The sequence below is a fragment of the Lycium barbarum genome, chromosome 5, assembly GCF_019175385.1.
Source record: "Lycium barbarum isolate Lr01 chromosome 5, ASM1917538v2, whole genome shotgun sequence".
Lineage (NCBI taxonomy): Eukaryota > Viridiplantae > Streptophyta > Magnoliopsida > Solanales > Solanaceae > Lycium > Lycium barbarum.
The window spans coordinates 61,955,336-61,977,364 of NC_083341.1; positions in this window are offsets into that span (position 1 = coordinate 61,955,336).

Below are 22,029 nucleotides of genomic sequence, written 5' to 3' on the forward strand. Positions count from 1 at the left end.
TGCTAGAGGTAGGCCTAACGAACATTTGAAGGACAAACATGTTTTTTGATGTGTCATTCCATAACTCTTTCTAAAACAAGTTTACAAGAGTAATAAAAATTTATTACATGCCAGTCAATAATACAATTCAAAGTTAATCTAAGATATCTAATACTTCAACTCCACTAATTTCCTTTGGCTGTCTTCAAACCTCCGGCATTAATTTTGGATGCTCCACAACAACCTGCAACAAAAGGTTAGTTTCCTTGAAATATTTATCTATAGAGTATTAGGTCCACATAATCCACATATTTGTCCTTCAAATAATGCACATAAATAGTGAATAGTGTCACTTAGAGTCATAGACTCATTTGGACATTTGGTAAGGTTGACTAATGAACTTAATACCCCAAGGGTATTAAGCCTCCTAGGTTTAAAATGATGCATGTACTTATAATGTTTTGGTTTTCGCTCTACCTAGGTAGACTAAGAATGGTTTTCCTATGACACAAGGCTCCCCCAAGCGGACAACTTGGAAGTGGAAAGTCCGTGGCCGTCGACTGCACCGCCGATCGACTAAATCCACAAGACCAATCCAACTAAAAGGGGTAATTTAGTAGTGCACGGGCGCAAACTGCGAAGCCGCTTTAAGTGTGTGAATATGTGTGAGTTTTCCAGGAGTGGAAGAAATATGAGCGGAATGCCAATTTAAGGAAAGCAATAACATACATATTACATAGAAAATTTACATAAGGAATAAAATAAAAACAACCAAAAGCATATAAGGAAAAAGCAATAATAAAGGCAAAAAAAGAAAAACAAACAAAATATCCAACAAATTAACTATTAACCTAAGTTGTTATGGTTAAGAACCTAAAGTCCCCAGCGGAGTCGCCAAGCTGTCGCACCCCATTTTAATCCGGATGGATTTAGGGAGTATGACGATGATGATGATGAAAGGGAAAGAAAGGAGCGGGGGTAGGGAAAGGGAACGGCGTGGTGGGGATGATGACAAGAGAGGAGCGGCGGTGGTGGGGGTGAGTGCGGCGTGGTGGGGTGAAGCGAGATGAAGGAGAGGCGAGAAAGCGGAAAGAGAAAGAAGAGAAGGGAAAGGGGGAAGGGAGGCGCGGAGGAGAAAAAGAATAAAGGGAAACCCTAGGGGTTTCCCTTATGTTGGAGCTGATGCGGGTCGGACCCGGTATTTTTTGGACTGGGTCCATTTTTGGACTGAGTATTGAGAATGGGCTAAAATTAAAAACATAGACTGGGTTTAAAAATTGAGATAAAAGATATGGGCTAGTCCAAAAGATATTAGGAGTTAATCGGACTTTAATTTGGGATTCGGTAAGTCGAAATACGGACTGCGTGTAAGGAACAGTTTGTCTTCCAATATTTAAATAAGAGACTCATTTTGATTAACGATGTACTGAGAATGACATAATATCACATAATACCAAAATGTGTAATTATTAGAACTCGGGTAATAAAATTATATGATGTTATAATAGTCGTGCAATAATATTTTTTAAAAATTCACAGTAAAATAAAATACTATTATTTAATTATGCAAAGATAAATGCGATGCGTGTGCGTAAGCTGGTAAAATACTGAAATGATAAAAATTTGAATAATAATAATAATAATAATAATAATAATAATAATAATAATATTAATAATAATAATAATAATAATAATAATAATAAGTAACTGAAATATAATAATGAAGCCCCGATTTTGATAAAAGGCTAATAATCATAGTAAATACAATATATATATATTTTTTAATTTTCCACAAAATGTTAGGAGCATAAATAGGTATTTTGGAAGAGAGGCGGGACAAAATTGGGTGTCAACAATACCCCATATATATATATATATAATATTCGCGTTTATAACGCTTTCTGGTCATAGGTCAATGTACATAAATATATAATGAATGTAATGCATGAATCAACTGTATGCATAGAACTGGCTACATAAGACCGGACCCATGAACAGAAGGATCACTCATAAACGGGGTACATGAACATCAAATACTGAAGTACTTCTATTGCTTCTAAGAGTAGAGTAATATGGAAGCTCGCTTACTCGCTTGTTGGATCATACCATAAGATCATGCCAAAGGAAAGAAAGGATAGCCTTAACATACCTCGAAGTATACTCAATCGTCCAACTTCTACCTCTCGAATTTGCAAGTCTACAATTAAGATAACATAGGCCTCAATTAGACTATTTACCTCGCTTACTAATCATTTTAAACGCGAATAGAGCTAGACAATTTATGGGCAGCATTTTCCTTATAAGCTTAACAACTCTTCAACTTCTCATTCGATCCAACATCAACCACAATACCCACAACACGATGACAACACACACACACACACACACACACACACACACACACACACACACACACACACACACATATATATATATATATATATATATATATATATATATATATATATATATATATATCAAAATATACTTAAATTCATTTCCAATCATCTCTTAAAATAACCCCAAGTCACTATCTTGTCCTTCATCAACTTACCACTCCCACAAATACCTTCTCTTTACAAAACTCTTCATAATAAACTCAAAAACAAGGGTAGAAATCATTTACATACCTTGAGAGGTCAAAAATCCCAAGAATCACTTTAGCTTCAACTCCCTAAGCTTTACAACCTTGAAGAAACCCTAGAAGCAACCTTTTTCTTCACAAGCTTGGGTTTACGGGGTCCGAGCCTTGTCAAATCTTCACTAATATGATAGAAAATATTGGAAGAGAATATATTAGGGGTTTTCTTATTTGGAATGGAGGAAAATGAGAAATAAGGTCGTGGCTCCTATATTTATACTTGGAAGCCAAAAAGCTACAACAGTCCGGCCCGTCAACGTGTCGACGGTCTGTCTACCTGCGCCTACAGATGCAAGGCAGCGGGACCTTGTCGATGCCACACATCGACAGTCCATCGACCCGTCGACGATGACTGGTGTCTGCAGATTTTTTTGATTCAGTTAAGATCGCGTTGATTCGATTCGTTCAACTTCTAACTCTATAAATCGCCAGGAATATCTGCTGGTACCTTTGTACACGGGGTAACGCACTTTCTATCTCCAAAACTCAGACACGAGTCTTAATTCCAAGGGCATACCTGACTAGGAAACCATAGGTTCTACTACTACGAGAGTGAGAGGTGTAACAACTGGTAGGCATCATAGGCCAACTAAGTATAGTTAACACAATTCAGAAAATAACGTAGGTAAACAAGTAAACCAATCACGTACGAAACAATATAATCATAACCGAGTATCCATCGACACCTATGTAAGTATCTAACCCCCAATATAATAAGTCTGAGTATATCTAATCCCGGAATAATCAACATAATAGAGTCAACAACACAATCCATCACAATACAATCATCACGACGTCTCACTCAAGTCATAATGCAATGCAATGCAATAATGGTATGAATGTGATGCCATGCCATGCAAATGAGATGTACACATGTACTCTGGACGGAAATATCGTCGGCTCGGCAGCACAACCTAGTGTGACTCGCGAAGTCTGAGTGCCACCCGTCTCGGATCTTTGCCAAACAGACAGACGAGACCTTGGCTAATTGCTCACAGGGGGAGTCTCACCGGCACCACTCTGGGGGACCTGCGGAGCCCATGTACTGCAATCGAATCCGGGATAACATCGGAATCGGCCATGCACAACGATGCCCGAATATAACCATCAGACATCGGCCTCCTCACAATCACTCAAAGAGTGATCAATTATCAGTTTCATAAATTAACGATTCCATAATTGAACCTCGGACATCGGCCTCCTCACAATCACTCAAGTAAAAGAGTTTATCAAGCATCAATTTAATATAAACAACGATTCCGGAATGGATCTTCGGACATCGGCCTTTTTCACAAACACTCAAGTAAAAGAGTTTATCAAATATCAGTTTCACTCAATCAACGATATTGGATCATCACCGGATATCGGCCATGCATGAGAATATGAGAGAATGTGTGCAATGCATATGTTAATTATCAACAAGTAAGCTCAATATCACAAGTACCTCAACGGGGTACTCCAACAATATATCACATCATAATACCAACAGTGGATATGCCAACATATATTAATAACTCAAGTACCAACAGTGGCTACGCCAATAATGTATCATAGTACAAATACAAATAACAGGTATGTCAATCCTATCCCAAATCAGGACAATAAGCGACATTCGCTATCTACCAACTACACATGGCATCAAGCCAACACAATTAAACAATCAGACACATATAACGGGGTGGCTAGTCCCAACACACATCAGGGTCTAACCTAAGGCGATATCCATGCCAACTTCACATCTGAAGGTTCACATGCTGTTTCCAACATCATAATCTAAATATGTGATTCACTATACTAAGTCTCACCAAAGGTAAATCATAACCTACCTGGACTGCCGAACTGCAACACTAACAAGTCACTTTATCGCCTTGCCCTTCCTCTGAAGCTCAAAACCAAAGTAGTCTAAATATAATCGAATTCTAAATTAGAAATCATGAATAATGATACTATATTGCTATGATATCAATTAGGTCCAATTTAACCCTAGAAATTGGGAAAACAGGCCCATAAGGGCGAAACGGGAAACTCACGGGTAAAATACCAAATTGAATCCTGGGTAATCATACCCCACTCATTAATTATAGATTTAGCTCAAGAATTATCCCCAAATCTTATTTCTAGAAAAACTGCCAAATTGGGTATGAACCCTAATTACCCAAATATGAAATTCAACGTTAAAAGTGGAAGATGTGGGGTTACTAAGCTTAGATTCATCACATTTTAGTACTAACATCATCAATTTTATCAATTATAACCCTAGGGAGAAGTCTTCCAAAACCCTTCTTCAAATTCTACTTCTAAGGGATTGAAAAGGGAAGGGATGATTCTAAGATGATAATGATTAAAGAGAAGTAAGTGATTAGACAAAGCTTTACCTCCAAGAAATTCCTCAATTTATCCCCAAGAACAGCCTTTCCAATCTCCAATATCGAGTTATGACATAATGAGGGTCTAAGTCTTATTTTAAAACACATTTAATGAAATTCTCCTGCCCGTGACCGCCACGGCGAAGGGAGTGCCACTACAACGGCTCCGCTGCGGTGTCTGGGACACCACTATAGCAGTGAGGCCTATTTTACTCATGACCTCCCCAGCGGTCACTACACCACCACGGCGGTACCGCTGGGGTGGCTCTGGTGATGCCGTTGCGGGCACCAGACACCAGAAATCCCCAAATTCTCTAAGTCTTCCATCGAATTTCCGGGCTATTCCCGAGGCCATCTGCTCATAATCCGACCACCTAAACCCATACAAAAATACGCTACGAACGCACTCGTGGTCTCAAAATTTCCAATGGAGGTCTCGTTGACTGAGTCAACTACCAGTGCCTATTTCTCATTTCCCATCCAAAGTCCCAAAATGCACCACAATGCATTGGGAACCGAACCAATCATACATATAAGTTCTAAACAATCATCCGGACCTCTCGGAGTTGACAAAACTCCGAAAAAGGTTTGTTTGCCCAAAATTCAATCTCGGGTCAAAATGAGTCAATAAACGCTCGGAAGTGGCGAAAGTGCCCAAAAGGACTATAACGATCAAACGGGTAGTTACAATTGCACTGCATTGCATTATGACTTGATTGAGATTCTTGGTGATTGGATTGGATCGGATATATTCGGACTTGACATATTTGGGTTTATATAGGCGACGACGGATACTTAGTTGTGATCATATTGTCTTATACTTGTTAGATTCCTTTCTTATCTGCTTTATTTTTTGAATTGTGTTAACTATGCTTAGTCGCCCTCGGATGTATGGAATAGCGAGAGCTATGAGCCTCAGATAAGATCAATTGAATCAAATCACCAATATGAGGAACGCACACGCGTCCTATAATCCTCAAAATGCCCTCAGAATCAATCACGACCTCCTTAGCCTCCCCTTTTGAAACCTTATCTCGGATCTTACTCAACTGAGCATCCACAAACTGATGAGTCCTGATTCCATCCAATAATGATGGCCTCGCCTCTATACAGGCTAAGATCCAGCCCGAGGCTGAAATATCAAGACGGACGAAATTGTTGGCCAGAGTCTGAACCTCCATGGCCAACGGACGTTTGGAAATAATCAATCGAGCTAAACTCCCCATACTAACTGCCTTGCAACACAAGGCATCAGCTACCACCTTGGCTTTACCAGGGTGATACAGAATAGAGATGTCATAGTCCTTCAGGAGCTCCATCCATCGGCGCTCCTGGAATTAAGATCTCTCTGGGTAAACACATGTTGAAGGCTACGGTGATCGGTAAAAACCTCACAATGGACACCGTACAAGTAATGCCTCCAAAGCTTCAAGGCGAAGACTACGACTAACAACTCTAAATCATGGGTAGGGTAATTATTCTCGTGAACTTTTAACTGACGAGAAGCGTAAGCTATCACTCTAGCCTTCTGTATCAACACCACACCCAAACCCATATGGGAAGCATCACAATAGACAGCAAAATCCTTACCTTCCACAGATAAGGCTAGGATTGGGGCTGTAGTCAAAAGAAGTTTGAGCTTTTGAAAGCTCTCCTCACAATCATCCGTCCACTGGAAGGGAACATCCTTTTGAGTCAATAGGGTCAAGGATGAAACAATGGCAGCGAAACCCTTTACAAAGCAACGGTAATAACTGGCCAAACCTACAAAGCTACGAATCTCAGTAACGGTAGTGGGCCTCGCCCAGCCCTTTACAGCCTCAATCTTATGTGGATCAACCATAATCCCCTCCTTAGACACCACATGGCCCAAGAATGCTACAGATTCCAACCAGAACTCACACTTGGAAAATTTAGCAAACGAGCTATGTTTCTTCAAGAACCCAAGAATGGCACGGAGATGACTCTCATGCTCCTCTCTACTCTTGGAATACATCAGCATGTCATCAATAAACACAATCACAAAGGAATAAAGAAGTGACCTAAAAATGTCATTCATTAAAGTCATAAATGCAGCTGGGGCATTGGTAACCCCAAAAGACATCACTAAAAACTCATAGTGGCCATATCTCATCTGGAATGCTGTCTTCAGAACATCCTCAGCCCTAATCTTCAACTGGTGATAGCCGAAACGCAAATCAATCTTCGAAAACACCGAAGCACCCTGAAGCTGGTCAAACAGATCATCAATACAAGGCATAAGGCAATTGTTCTAAATAGTGACCTTGTTCAAATGGCGGTAATCAATACGCATCCTCATGGTCCCATCTTTCTTCTTCACAAATAACACAGGAGCACCCCAAGGGGAGACGCTCAGTCTAATGAACCCCTTGCTCAATAAATCCTGCAATTGTTCCTTAAGCTCTCGCAACTCGGCCGGTGCCATCCGACATAGTGGGATGGAAATAGGACAAGTGCTCGGGTCCATATCAATACAAAAATCAATGTCGTGATGGGGTGGCATACCCGACAAATCCGACGGAAATACCTCCACAAACTCGCTCATAATAGGGATAGTTAAGGAGTGGAGATGTAACAGTCGTGTCACGAACATGCGCCAAATACGCTAAACACCCCTTACTTACTAACTTCTTCGCCCAAAAGAAATGATCTTCTTCAGAGCAGGACTAGGAGTACCTCTCTACTCAAGCCTAGGAATGTCCGGCATGGCTAAAGTGACTATCTTGGCGTGACAATCCAAGATCGCATGATAAAGAGAAAGCCAGGACATACCCAATATAATATCAAAGTCCACCATATCAAGAATCATCAAATCTACCTAAGTGTCGTACCCCATAAAAGTAACCAAACAAGACCGGCAGACTCGATCAAATATCAAAGAATCTCTGACCGAAATAAACACATGAACAAGTATATCTATGTTATCACAAGGCCCAACTAACGGCATAAATGCAGATACATACAAGTAAGTGGATCCAGGATCAAATAACACATTAATAGACTGACCCCGAACAGAAATAATACCTGCCGCCGCTACGTCAAGGATCTCCAACCAGAGGCCTAGCTGCTCTCGTCCTCGCAGCCTCAACTTTAGCTGCACAGTCAACAATGACCTAGATTGAAGCTCCCTCGGCCTCAAACTGGATACAAAGGCAGCTGCCGGCCTTCGTGGGAATCAAGGGGTAGGAGTAACGAGCCAGATAGGAGAAGGATAGTGCATAGGTACCAACCGGCATACCCTTCGGACGGAGATCGAGGAACTGACCCTAGCGCTTGTCTCTCCGCGAACGGGGCACGTACCTCTCCAAGAACAACCCATAGAACTACTCCCAAGTAAGCAGACGCTTACTTGCTGGCCTGCTGTCAAGGTAGCCTCTCCACCTTGCCCTCGCGCCACCGCTGAGTCGAAGGGTAGCATACCTAACTCCGAGGGTATCCATAATCCCCTCTACATGGAGTAGCTCGTGCATGATCATGATGAACTCATAAGAATCTTCGTCTGGGGCGCCCGTAAAAATCGGTGGGGTCAACCTCATGTACATCCTCTATACTGGCGTGTCGCGAATCCTTATCATCTGTGAGGGAATAGATCAGAGTCAGATACCGATTTGATCCTTCCAGATAACAATTTGAACAAAGTACCACAACGGAAAGAAAGAAAGTGAGATTTACTAAATGTCCTATAGCCTCCCGTAGATAAGTACGGAGCTCATCTTACCGATCCGCAAGACTCTACTAGACACGCTCTTGTATTAAAGACCGAGTAACCTAGGGCTCTGATACCAACTTTGCACGACCCATTTAGCCTAGACCGTGCGGGAACTTACCTTTCCACCTCGGTAAGCGAACCCTCATCCCAATAATGAACCAATACATAAATTGAAAGAAGTTAAGTAGCGGAAATAAACAAATATGTAAGTCTCACGACATATATATATGGATAGTAGTAAAAGCGCGGAAGACAATAAACACCACCAGGGTCTACTTTGAATAATACAAGAGCATCTAAGGTGAATAGTACAGTCTGGAATACTAATACATAAATGTCTATGTCTCTGAAATAAATGTAAGACATATGATAGGAAAGTCTTCAAGGTCAGCGGATGCCATACTCACCTTGGAAACTCGAGAGAAAGCTGAAGAGTCGATCAGCCACGGGTCAAAGAAGTAGATCCGACCTGAACTTTGCATTCATAACAGAATGCAGCAAGTGCAGGTAAGTACAAACAACAGTACTGGTAGGCATCATCGGCCGACTAAGTATAGTTAACACAATTCAGAAAATAAAGCAGATAGAAAGGAATCTAACAAGTATAAGACAATATGATCACAACCAAGTATCCCTCATCACCTATGTAAAGCATCTAAACCCAAATACGTCGAGTCTGAATATATGCGATCAAATCCAATCATCACAATCAAATCACCAAGAACCTCAATCAAGTCATAATGCAATGCAGTGCAATGATGGAATGAATGCAATATAATGCCATGCAGATGAGGTGTACACATGTACTCCGGATAGAAATATCGATGTCTCGATAGCACAACCCAGCGTGACTCATGAAGTCTAAGTGCCACCCGTCCCGGATCTTTGCCCAACAGATAGACGGGACCTGGCTAATTGCTCAAGGGAGAGTCTCACTGACACTACCCTGGGGGACCCGCGGAGTCCATACACTAACAACGATTCCGTGATATCATCAGAATCGGCCATGCAATAATGATGCCGGAATTGATCATCAGACATCGGCCATCTCACAATCACTCAAGTAAAAGAGTCTATCAAATATCAATCTCACACAATCATCGATTCCAGAATTGATCTTCGGACATCGGCCTTTTCATAATCACTCAAGTAAAAGAGTTTATCAAATATCAGTTTCATACAATCAATGATTCCAAAATTGATCTTCGGACATCGGCGTTTTCATAATCACTCAAGTAAAAGAGTTTATCAAATATCAGTTTCATACAATCAACAAAACCGGATCATCACTGGGTATCGGCCATGCATCATAAATGTGTGCAATACGTATATCAATTATCAATAATCAAGTTCAATATCACAAGTACCAACGAAGGGGTACGCCAACAATGTATCATATCATAATACTGATAGTAGTATGCCAACAGTATATGAGTATGACAAGTACCAACAATGGTATACCAACAGTATATCAATATCACAAGTACCAATAACGGGTACGCCAACAATGCGTCATAGTTCAAATACCAACAACGGTATATCAATCCTATTTCAGTCAATACAATAACACAGATTCCGATATCTATCAACTACTCATGGCATCAAACCATCATAATGGAACAATCAACACACATAACGGGGTGGCTAGTCCCAACACACAATAGGGCCTAACCTAAGGAAATATCCAACCCGACTTCATACCCGAAGGTTCACATGCTATCTCCGACATCATAATCTAAATATGTGCTTCGCTTACGAAGTCTCACCAAAGATAAGCCATAACCTACCTGGACTGCCGAACAGCAATACCAACAAGTTACTCATTTGCTTTGCCCTTTCGATAAACCTCGGAACCAAAGTAGTCTAAGCATAGTCGAATTCTATATTAGAATTCATGGAGAATGATACTAATATTGTTATCATTTCAATTCGGTCCATTTTAACCCTAGAAATTGGGAAAACTGGCCTACAAGGGAAAAATGGGAAATTCAAAGGCAAATTACCAAATTAAGTACTAGGTGATCATAACCCAACCATTAATTGTTGATTTAGCCCAAGGATTAGCCTAAATTCTGATTTCAATTTAACAATCCCTTAGATTCATCAAATTTTAGCCCTTGTGGCTTTCAGAATTTAGGCTAACCTTTGGGATAAATCAATAATTAATGGTTGGGTTATGATCACCTAGTACTTAATTTGATAATTTGCCTCCAAATTTCCTATTTTACCCTTGTGGGCCCGTTTTCTCAATTTCTAGGGTTAAAATGGACCGAATTGAAATAGTAACAATATTAGTATCATTCTTCATGAATTCTAATATAGAATTCGATTATGCTTAGACTACTTTAGTTCCGAGGTTCAGCAGAAGGGCAAAGCAAATGAGTGACTTGTTGGTGTTGCGGCTCGGCTGTCCAGGTAGTTTATGACTTACCTTTAGTGAGACTTCGTATAGCGAAACACATATTTAGATTATGATGTCGGAGATAGCATGTGAACCTTCGGGTATGCAGTCGGGTTGCATATTGCCTTAGGTTGGGCCCTATTGTGTGTTGGGACTAGCCACCTCGTTATGTGTGTTGATTATTCCATTGTGATGGTTTGATGCCATGAGTAGTTGGTAGATATCGAAATCTGTGTTATTGTCATGACTGAGATAAGATTGATATACCGTTGTTGGTATTTGAACTATGACACATTGTTGGCGTACCCATTGTTGGTACTTGTGATACTGATATACTGTTGGCATACCATTATTGGTACTTGTGATATTGATATACTATTGGCATACCACTGTTGGTATTGTGTTATGATACATTGTTGGCGTACCCCTTCGTTGGTACATGTGATATTGAACTTGATTGTTGATAATTTATATACGCATTGCACGCATTCTCACACAGTTATGATGCATGGCCGATACCCAGTGATGATTCGGTATCGTTGATTGTATGAAATTGATATTTGATAAAATCTTTTACTTAAGTGATTATGAAAAGGCCGATGTCCGAAGATCAATTCCGGAATCATTGATTGTATGAAACTGATATTTGATAAACTCTTTTACTTGAGTGATTATGAAAAGACCGATGTCCGAAGATCAATTCCGGAATCGTTGATTGTGTGAGACTAATATTTGATAGACTCTTTTACTTGAGTGATTACGAGATGGCCTGTTACACCTCGGAAAAATTTTCCGTTGGTACGTAAGTGAACGAACTAGTGATAAGTATAAGTGCATGAGGTCCATGAGCAATAAACGACGTTTGATGGCCTTAGGCGAGATTTCGAAGGTATCCGATGTGAGATGAGAAAGTTGGCTAAGTTAAGATGAGATATAAGGTGAGCAATGCATGTGCATGGATGTGGGTGATTAAAATGAGAGGTCTAAGAAATATGGAAAGTTGCAGATTTAGAATCTGCCCAATGGTCGTAAATTGCAAAATACGGACCGTAAACTGGCAGTCGTAAATTACCATGCAAGACTTCAACTTTCTGCCCAGTTGAGAAATGGTAAAATACGACCAGGAGGACGGACCGTAAACCATGGTCGTAAATCACCATGCATGCAGCCAAAGTTTCTGGTTCTGGAAATGGTTAAAGACGACCACGAGGGACGGTCCGTAAAGTGGAATACGGACCGTAAACCTCCATGGACGACCACTGTTCACCTAACACAGATTTTTGCAATTCATTAAATAAGGGAACCAACACTTGTTTTGTTTCATTACAACATTATACCATTTCTCTATAAAACCTCTCTCTACATTTATTATACAAGTTTTCAAGGATATTTGAGGATCAACAACATAAAACAAGGTGAATCAAGAGTAAGAACATCATCAAAGATCATCCAAGTCAAGAAATCCAAATGGAGAAAAACTAGGGTTTTGCTCAAAGTGGAGTATTATTAACCAAAGCTTGTTCCTACAACTTCTAAGGTAAGATTCATGATTTTTACATGATGTTTAAGGTATTGAATAGTTGAAATACATGGATTGTAGAAAATATGGTCAAGTAGGTCATGAATGATGAATAGTGACATTTTGAGGAATAGTTTGAATTGAATCATGGATGTTGTTGTGTTGTGATATGAATGTATTATAAATGGTACTAAGATCGTGAACTAGACACTTTAGACGAATGGACGAAGCTGGATGTTATGACCATGAATATGGGTGAATTAGAGGCAAATTAAGGAATCTAGATAATGTGGATGATGTGAATGACTAATGGCCATTGTTATGATATTAATGAAGGTATAGACGCTGGCATGGGAGGAAGCGTGCGAGTGTAGAATAGTCCGACGAAAAGGTAGGTAAGGCTAATCCTTCTTTCATAAGGCATGGTTCCTTGGCCAAACTCTTAAATCCTCTATATGAGTATGTTGTATTCAAATGATTGATATTCCGAGCTCATAAGCTCACGATCCTCGATATGTACTACGATTGTACTACGCACCCCATATGATGAGTAAGCATAAGTTATAGATGTAGCGATAATAATGATGATAGTCATGATAAAGATAATAATAATGATGCTAAAGGTGCCTACGGGCTATTAGATGTATGTGTGCCTATAAAGGGCTATGATGTAACCCCGAGCCTATGGTGCCGGGTAGAGTATATGTTTATATATATGTATGTATATGATTACGTAACGCGCGCACACATCTGCAGATGGTACAGATGACCCTGAAGCCTTGGTAGGGCCAGGTATGAGTAACCTTGAGCCTTGGTTGGCCAAGTATGTATGAAACACCGATCCTATGAGGTCGGGTACGCTATGTAAATGTTATGTATACAATATGAATATGCATGTGATAAGACTATGTATAAGAATACGAATAAGGACATGTATACGAATATGAGCACAAGTATGGTACGAGTACTATTATGGAATACGGATGATGACGTAGGTGTACAAATGCGTATTAAAAATAAAAAGTCCTACGAAAGACAGGTAAGTGCTATGACGATGATATTATTGTCCCCCCCTCCCCTCCTATGCTATTTCATACGATGTTCATGATGCTTATTCATTGATGTTGATCATGCTTTACATACTCAGTACATTCTTCGTACTGACGTCCTTTTGTTTGTGGACGCTGCGTCATGCCCGCAGGTGCACAGGGAGACAGACTTGATCCATAGCTGCTTATTTAGAGATTGCATAGTAGAGCTCCATTTCTTTCAGAGTCGTAGCTTTTGGGTACTCATTCTTTTGTGTATATAATTATGGGCATAGCGGGGTCCTGTCCCGCTAATGTGATATGTTATACTCTTAGAGGCTCGTAGACATGTGTGTGTGTGTGGGTAGACGTGTTTGGCCTTGATGGCCTATGTTTTGTATATCATTTTATCGGCCACGTTGGCCCATGTACATTGATGTGGCATAGGTGCCTATGATGATATAAATGTGTTGTTGTCCAAATGGGACTAGTTGACGAATAAATGGAAACGCATGTATAATTATGTGGCTCACCTGGATGTAAGCATAAGAGTAAGCTAAGAGGGTGCCCGGGTGGGGTAGCACCGGGTGCTCGTCGCGGCCCCGAGTCGGGTCGTGACAAAAGTGGTATCAGAGCCAGGTTCAGTCCTAGGGTGTGTCTACGAGCCATGTCTAGTAGAGTCTTGGTTATGGGTGTGTTACGCGCCACACTTATAAACAAGAAGCTGCGGACATTTTAGGAATGATTGACCTTCTTTCTTCATAAGAATCATGCGATAGAGCAATGATGTAAGAAATTCTTGTTCTTGAATCGTGTGTTGTGTATTTCAGAGATGCCTAAAAAGAAAAAGGCTACAGCAGCCCAAAAGGGCAAGACGGTGGCAGAAAAGCGGGCCAGAAAAGCCCCGCCACCGGTAGTAGAGGAAAGTGAGTCCCAGAGTGCGGCTCAATCACAGTCCTCCCAGACAGTGCCTATTACTGAGGAGCGTGAGGGATCCTCCGCCCCAGCTCCAGCACCTCCAGCTCCTCCACCAAATGCTTCAGGCCAAGATGTAAAGGAGGCCATTACTTTATTGACTCAATTGGTTGCGGCCCAGGCTCAGCGGCACAGTTCAGGGTATGGTGATAGGGCTGTTAGTGCAAGAGCCCGTGATTTCATTACTTTGAACCCTCCAGAATTCTTTGGGTCAAAACCGGAGGAGGATCCCCAGGACTTTATTGATGGTATGCTAAGGACGCTCCGGTTGATACATGCTTCGGACACCGAGTCAGTGGAGTTAGCGTCATATAGATTGAGAGATGTCTCGATTCAGTGGTATACGGTATGGATGGCTTCACGGGGAGCAAATGCACCTCCCCTGGTATGGCAAGAATTCGTTGATGCTTTTCTCCGTCATTATATGCCCCCAGAAGTTCAGCGAGCTAGGGCCGATAAATCCTTAAATTTGAGGCAAGGTAGTATGAGTGCCCTAGAGTATAGCCTCCATTTTAACTCCTTGGCCAGGTATGCTTCGGCCATGGTAGCAGATATGGGTGACAGGGTACACCGATTTGTAAAGGGCCTAGGGCCCCATCTAATGGACAAATGCTTGACTGCATCCCTTCAGAATGGTATGGATATTGCACGCATTCAGGAACATGCTCAGAACTTAGAGGAAAGCCTACAGCAGCGGAGAAGTGAACGTGAACAAGATAGGGGACATAGCAAGAGGTCCAGATCTTCGGGCCCAGTAAGTGAGTCCAGAGGCGGACACAGGCAACAGTTCCCTAGACATTCGGGCTATTCTATGATCAGTGCACCTCCACGGTTTTCAGGCCAGAGCCTTGATAGATCTACTCATCCCGGGCCGAGTCAGAGTTATTCGGGGTCCCAGTTCAGAGGTGATTCAGGCCAGTCAAGGCCACCTATACCACGATGTTCCCAGTGTGGGAAGTCGCATTGGGGTCAATGCCGATTGGGTTTCGATGGTTTCTATTCATGTGGTCGACCAGGCCATATTATGCGTGATTGCCCCTCAGTACATGGTAGAGGTAGGACCCAACCATCAGGGTCGGTAGCCGGATCTTCGGCATCTGTATGCCCTACGCGGCCAGGTTCACATACGCCGGTTGGCCATGGTAGAGGCAGAGGGAGAGCTCCCAGTACTAGCGGTCCTCAGCACCGTATCTATGCTTTGGCTGGACGCCAAGATCTAGAGTCTTCTCCTGACGTGGTCACAGGTATATTATCGGTATTCTCTCATGATGTATATGCTTTGATTGATCCGGGCTCCACGTTATCATATGTTACTCCTTATATTGCGGGTCAATTTATAGTCGAGCCGGAGTCGATCAAACCTTTTGAGGTGTCCACACCCGTGGGTGAATCGGTAATACCTAGCCGAGTATATAGAAATTGTATAGTCACGATTTGTGACCGTCGTACCATGATTGATTTGCATGAGCTAGAAATGGTAGATTTTGATGTTATTATGGGCATGGATTGGTTGGCTTCTTGTTATGCCAATGTTGATTGCCGAATGAAGATGGTTCGTTTTCAGTTTCCGGGAGAACCAGTCTTAGAATGGAAAGGGAATACGGCGTCGCCAAAAGGTAGGTTTATTTCCTATCTAAAGGCAAGGAAGATGATCACGAAAGGATGTATTTATCATCTAGTGCGAGTTCAAGATGCAGAAGCTGAGTCGCCGACTCTACAGTCAGTTCCAGTGGTGAATGAATTCCCGGATGTGTTCCCAGAAGAGCTTCCAGGCCTTCCTCCCGAGCGGGAGATTGATTTTGCCATTGATGTGTTGCCAGACACTAAAACTATATCTATTCCTCCCTATAGGATGGCACCCGCAGAATTGAAAGAGTTGAAGGAGCGATTGAAAGACTTGCTTGATAAATGCTTCATTAGGCCTAGTTCATCCCCGTGGGGAGCACCCGTATTATTTGTCCGAAAGAAAGATGGCTCCTTGAGAATGTGCATTGATTATAGGCAATTGAATAAAGTGACGATTAAGAATAAATATCCTCTCCCGAGGATTGATGATTTATTTGATCAATTACAAGGTGCCAAGTGGTTTTCAAAGATCGATTTGAGGTCCGGGTATCACCAAGTGAGAGTTAGGGAGAATGACATCCCTAAGACAGCTTTCAGAACAAGATATGGCCATTTTGAGTTCCGAGTAATGTCATTTGGGCTAACAAACGCGCTAGCGGTATTTATGGATTTGATGAATAATGTGTTCAGGCCCTTCCTGGATTTATTTGTGATAGTATTTATCGATGACATCTTGGTGTATTCTAGATCCGAGGCAGAACATGCGGATCATTTGCGTATGGTCCTTGGAGTTCTTTGAACTCAAGAGTTATTCGCGAAGTTTTCCAAATGCGAGTTTTGGTTAAACTCAGTGGCATTTTTAGGGCATATTGTTGCAGCTGATGGTATCCGAGTGGATAGTCAAAAGATTGAGGCCGTGAAGACTTAGCCAAGACCCATAACTCCTACAGAGGTTCGTAGCTTTCTGGGCTTAGCAGGGAATTACAGAAGATTTGTTGAAGGTTTTTCCTCTATTTCTGCACCACTCACAAAGTTGACACAGAAATCAGCCAAGTTTCAATGGACAGATGCGTGCGAACGTAGTTTCCAAGAGTTAAAGGGTCGATTGACTTCTGCCCCAGTTCTGACACTTCCAGAGGGAGTGGAAGGATACGTTGTTTGTTGCGATGCTTCAGGTGTTGGGCTAGGCTGTGTGTTGATGCAACATGGCAAAGTGATTGCGTAAGCTTCAAGGCAATAGCGGAAACATGAGCAGAATTATCCTACCCATGACTTAGAATTGGCCGCGGTGGTCCATGCATTAAAGATATGGAGACATTACTTATATGTTGTGCACGTGGATATTTATACAGATCATAAGAGTCTCCAGTACATCTTCAAGCAGAAAGAGTTGAATTTGCGGCAACGACGATGGCTAGAGTTGCTAAAAGACTATCATGTTGAGATCCTGTACCACCCCGGAAAGGCAAATGTTGTGGCTGATGCTCTTAGCCGTAGGTCGATAGGAAGTCTAAGTGATGTACAACCAGAAAAGAAAGAGAGGGCCCGTGAGCTTCAACAATTAGCTAGCCTCGGAGTCCGAGTAGTGGACTCAGGTAGCAGCGGAGCTACTATTCTGAATTCAGCAGTTTCATCGCTAGTAGCGAAGGCAAAAGAGCGACAATATGAGGATCCCATGCTAATGCAGCTCAGAGATACACTCCCTCAGAAAGAGGAGTCAGCATTTGATATTTCAGGAGACGGAGTTCTCCGATGCCAAGGCAGATTATGTGTCCCTGATGTGGCAAGTCTACGCCACCAGATTTTGAGAGAAGCTCATTGTTCTCGTTACTCCGTTCACCCCGGAGCGACGAAGATGTATCATGATGTTAAGTCTATATATTGGTGGAACGGGATGAAGAAAGATATAGCGGAATTCGTAGCTCAGTGTCCTAATTGTCAACAAGTGAAAATCGAGCACCAAAAGCCGGGTGGACTATTGCAAGCTATAGAAATCCCACCGTGGAAGTGGGAAGTGATTAACATGGACTTCATTTCAGGCTTACCCCGTTCTCGACGTAAGTATGATTCCATATGGGTGATTGTGGATAGACTCACCAAGTCGGCTCATTTCTTACCGGTCAGGACGACCTATGAGGCAGAAGATTATGCGAAGCTTTATCTTAAAGAGATAGTAAAACTCCATGGCGTCCCGGTATCTATTATCTCCGACAGAGGGACTCAGTTTACAGCTAAGTTTTGGAGGTCTTTCCAAGAGGGTTTAGGGACCCGAGTTAGCCTTAGCACGACATTTCATCCCCAGACCGACGGACGAGCTGAACGTACTATTCAGACTCTTGAGGATATGTTACGAGCATGTATGATAGATTTTGGAGGAAATTGGGACGATCATTTGCCACTCATTGAATTTGCTTACAATAATAGCTATCATTCCAGCATTCAAATGGCACCGTATGAAGCTCTATATGGGCGAAAGTGTAGATCCCCAATTGGGTGGTTTGAAACAGGAGAGACTAAATTGATAGGGCCAGACTTGGTCCAGCAAGCTATAGAGAAATTCAAGCTCATACAAGATCGGTTGTTAGCAACCCAAAGTCGTCAAAAGTCCTATGCGGATAATCGTCGAAGAGACTTAGAGTTCGAAGTGAAAGATTGGGTGCTCTTGAAAGTGTCGCCAATGAAGGGCGTTATGAGATTTGGCAAAAAGGGGAAGCTTAGTCCCCGGTATATTGGGCCATATGAGATTGTGCGCAGAATAGGAAATGTGGCCTATGAGTTAGATCTACCTCCAGAATTGGAGTCAGTCCATCCAGTATTTCACGTCTCGATGCTTCGAAAATGCATTGGAGATCCTACTAGGATCATCCCAGTAAATGATGTGCAAGTGACAGAGAAATTGACTTGTGAAGAGGTACCCATTGCCATATTAGACAAGCAAGTACGGAGGCTTAGAAACAAAGAGGTGGCCTCGGTAAAGGTTCTATGGAGGAGTAGTAAACGAGAGGAGATGACATGGGAAGCAGAAGAAAGTATGCGATCCAATTACCCACATTTATTTCAGCCCTTGGAAGGAGCCCAAGATGAGACGTCAAGATCATAAGGTATGTATATTTTCCTTTTATGCTTTTGGGTCATGTGTGGCCAAAATTTTATGTTGTTATGTTGTGGCCCTGTGTGGCATCGATATTATGGGTTGTTGTGGCAGGATGGTACCGCCATATTATAAGGGAAACTCTGGCGAAAGTTTTGTAGAATTTCCGAGCACTTTAACATTCGGGGACGAATGTTCTTAAGGGGGGAAGAATGTTACACCTCAGAAAAAATTTCCGTTGGTACGTAAGTGAACGAACTAGTGATAAGTATAAGTGCATGAGGTCCATGAGCAAGAAACGACGTTTGATGGCCTTAGGCGAGATTTCGAAGGTATCCGATGTGAGATGAGAAAGTTGGCTAAGTTAAGATGAGATATAAGGTGAGCAATGCATGTGCATGGACTTGGGTGCTTAAAATGAGAGGTCTAAGAAATATGGAAAGTTGCAGATTTGGAATCTGCCCAGTGGTCGTAAATTGTAAAATACGAACCGTAAATTGGTATACGGTCCGTAAACTGGCTGTCGTAAATTACCATGCAAGACTTCAACTTTCTGCCCAGTTGAGAAATGGTACAATACGACCATGAGGACGGACCGTAAATCATGGTCGTAAATCACCATGCATGCAGCCAAAGTTTCTGGTTCTGGAAATGGTTAAAGACGACCACGAGGGACGGTCCGTAAAGTGGAATACGGACCGTAAACCTCCATGGACGACCACTGTTCACCCAGCACAGATGTTATACCCCGCATTTTGGGCGCTCGGACAATTCTAGGTAATTGCGGGAAAGTGACAAGCGAGGCTTTATTTTTATTTTGTTAAGCACATGAGTTGGTTATGAAAATTTTGAAGTGGGAATATTAAGAAAGGTCAAGGGCATAAAGGGAAATTCGCAATATGATTCGTGGAAAATATGGAGGAAGACGAAGGGCAAATTTGGAATTTGGAAAATAATTTTTCATGAATTGTAGAACTCAAAAAAAAAAAGGAGTGGGCTTGGTGATGGGCCATTTTTGGCCGTCCACCCTTCTTGATGGGCCAAGCCCATGTTGGATTAAAATCCATGGGATTAAAAGAAGAATAAGTCTTCTAAGTAGTCCCACAACCTTCTAGACATTTCAAGAGAAAAGAAAGAAAAAAAAAAAAAGGGGAGAAGCTTCAAGGGCCATTCGGCCATAGCAAGAGCAATAAGAACTTGGGAATTTTTTTTTCAAAAATCATTCTCTTCCACTCAAACATTCCATTGGAGGGTCCTTAACAAAGTAGAGTTGTTATTGAAGCAAGAAAAACACATATTCATAAGTTGGAAATTCAAGCAAGTTGGAGAATCAAAGAAGGAGGTAAGAATTCATTCTCTTTACATGTTATGGATAATTTTGCATGTTGTAGTGTATACAAATGAGTGAAATTCATGAAGAATATGAAAGTGGGGGTGTGGCCGTGAGGTGTGATATATGTGTGTGTGTGTGGAAATCATGTTTTAATTATTTTATCTAGTGGATAGTTGTGGTTGTAATGAATGCTATGTTAATAATGGAAGTTGGATGATTTTAGTGAAGTTGTAGCCATGTATGCATGATGTTGGCCGTGAGTTGTATACGACATGTATAGCCGTGTATATTTGGTGAATCATGAAGGAGTGGTGAGCAAGTTTTATTTAGTATGTTGGTTGTTGTATTGTGGATGTTATATTGCAAATAAAAGCCTAATGAGTTTAGTGAAGTATTAGTAGTTAGAGGCTTGTCCTGGAAGATTATATAAATTAAATATTATGGTTATGCATGTGTGGAATATAATGTTGTTAGTGTGAAGTTGTTAGTGCGTAAATTATTAAGTTGTTATTGTTTTTATTGGAGTTGGAAGGCTTTTAAGGAAGTAGTATATTGATTGAGTTGTGATAATGTATCTTGGATTGAATATGGAAATTGTTAGTATGGTTGTTGACATTATGTTGATAGTTTGGCCGGGTTGAATTCCCGGATTGTTGTTGATTAAAAATTGGCTAAGTTGAATTTCGGGGATGGAGTATTTACAGGGGAAGTGCTGCCGAAATTTCGGTAGACAAGTGTTATCTTAAGATTCAACTTCTAAATGCTCTAATCAATGTTTGGTAAATGTGACCAGATTGTAGATTTTGGCGGATTTGCAACTTGAATTTGGAATAGCATAAGGAGCGGAAAAAGGTATGTAAGGTTTTACTCTTTCTTCCTTGGCATGTCTTAGGCATACTAGGTTGGATACGAGCCTCGGGGACAACTCTATTCTCCGGAATCCGCACCTAAAGTTACCCCTTTTTCATTCAGTAGAATTGAATTAGAAATTGTGTGAAATGTTGGAAAAACTTCCTAAACATCTAGAACTTGCATAAGTAGGACCCGATTACCTTAAAACTCTCACAAGTGACGTCATGAAATGTAATATGCGTAAATTTTGTACGCCGCCTCATTTGATCCGAGGTGGGCCCATTGTTCCCGGATTTTCCTTATTGTTCCGTTTGACTTATTTTGGAGTAGAATCCAAAGGAAACTTTTGATCCTTGTTCCGTTTATCAAACGATAAGTACTGTAACTATTCTAATGGAAATATGTCTATGATGACAATGATAACGATGATGCTAAGAAAGATAATATGTCTATGATAAGTATGACAAGAATGATTCCATGACTAAGAGTCTTAAGCCAAGGATTCAATATGAGTATGAAAGTGTTAAACTAGTTCTTGATCTTTAATT